Source organism: Pempheris klunzingeri, chromosome 1, assembly GCF_042242105.1.
Source record: "Pempheris klunzingeri isolate RE-2024b chromosome 1, fPemKlu1.hap1, whole genome shotgun sequence".
Taxonomy (NCBI): Eukaryota; Metazoa; Chordata; class Actinopteri; order Acropomatiformes; family Pempheridae; genus Pempheris; species Pempheris klunzingeri.
This window is the reverse complement of record NC_092012.1, coordinates 27,903,223-27,905,251: the sequence shown is the minus strand read 5'-3', so window position 1 is coordinate 27,905,251 and position 2,029 is coordinate 27,903,223.

The window sequence follows — 2,029 nt, the reverse complement described above, 5'->3', positions numbered from 1 at the left end:
AGGTGCTGTTACAGATATCAAATACAAATATTATCAAGTTGTCAATTTGGTATCCAAAAGACAGTTGCCATGGTTCTGTGGTGTAAGGCCTAACAAGCTGCTGCAGTATAACAGGATTTCAGGATAACAAGCATTTATCCTGCAGACCAGCATGCAGGTGGAGTGGTCTGTTTTACGTTGAATTAAACTATGCGCTCCCAGTTTCTCTCCACGCCGTACCAGCAAAGGGCGTGTGCATGTTATTCCACAAACTGAGCAAAGCAAACATCGATGTAAATAAATGTCAAGTGTGTGACCAAAAAAAAGAAGAAACATAAAAATGTGTAAGAGGTGAGGAGTGGTTTTGAGTTGTTCTGCTTCCAGTACTGACAAACAGACTGTGCTTGCACTGTACAAAAAAAAAAAAGGCTGTGCAGTTGTGAAACTTGAATGAAAGACGATGATGGCAAAAATCTTCACTTTGTAACACCACCAAAGTTTTTTTTTTAATATTTCTTTTGCTTATTCTTTATCAAAAACTTGTTGGATCATTTGAACAGCAAGTGGCACCATTAGAGTGGGAAATTAAGCTCATGCGCTGGTCGTGCACACGCCAGTATAAATCAGCATGAGCTGACAAAAGCATTGTCCTGTTTTTTTTCTTTGCTCCACAAATATTCTAATATATCCAAAAACTATTTAGTTAAAAAACTGTGATGTCAATCTGAGTGGAAAAATCATGCAGCCCTACTATGATCTGAAACTCGTGCTCCCAAGGAAGCATCTAATTAATGCAGTAGAATATATACCGTACTTCATACATGCTTCATGCTCTTTGTTTGAGACTGTAAACTGCCTCAAGATGATCTGTCTTTATAAGACAGCCACCTGAGAGTAACCTCCAAATCGACTGAGCGACTGCACCTTCCTGAGACAGACCATATAAATGACTGAATGTGTTTTCCTTCCACTCCACCTTTCACTAACCGATCACATGAGTCTGTTCAGTGCGCACCTCCCCATCTTCAGATCACATCCAGTGGGATTCTAAAAATAGTGTTATGTCAGAAGCTCTGTCTCATTAAACCTGATCTTAAGGCTTTATGTGCTCTTTCCAGGTTCATGCCCCGCACTGATTGAATGACTGAACATTGCAGTAATGAAGGCAGAGCTACAGCCTATTTACATGACAATGAACACTGCCCTCTGATTTGAATGAGCTAACCCAAAATTAAAGTATTTAGTAAATCAAATGTGATGTATGTGTCCGACATTGCAAGTCTTTCTCCAAATGTCCACAGCAGACAACAGGCAGAGAAATGTCCAAGGTCTGATGAAACCATTAGAGAGCAAATCATGACCTGTGGTCTGTGGTGTTCTGTTATGTATCATCTAAGAGTAGCACACACAACGTTCCTCCAGTCACATCACAACAAAGCCTCAAAGCTTCTTAACTTTCTTCAGACGGTCGACACATCAAGAGCTTCACAGTTCAAAAGGTCTTCACATGTATATGTGGCATGAAGTAATGCCACCAGGATTATGTTTCCTAACATCACAATAACGAGGACAATGGAAGCACATGATGTGCTTTGGTGAGAAACACTTAACGTACACGTCATGGTCAATTAGCAGCAAATTCCACCTTAAATTCTTATCAAGTCAATGCTGTTTAGGAGCACAAAAGTGGACTTATAAAAGTGACAATATTTAAACGTAGCTCTATTGATTTTGCCGCTGAGGGTCAGAGGAATCAGCTGTACACAGGTTGTGATGGTGAATATGTTATTACATATTAAGTAGTTATGGAGCAACACGATCCTTCCTTTGGAGAGGTGTTTTTGACAACCTAATAAACATCAAGTTTAATATCCGCTCTAGCTCTGTTCTGGTCACAACCAGTTCCAGATGGATGTATCTGCATCCTTAGCCGGAAAAACAAAACAACCAAAACAATGAACTGAAAGTCACTAAATTAAAATATTGATTGATAAATATTGATTAGTGCCTAACCTAACAACATTGGGATGGTTTTAGTATTAAAGTCCTG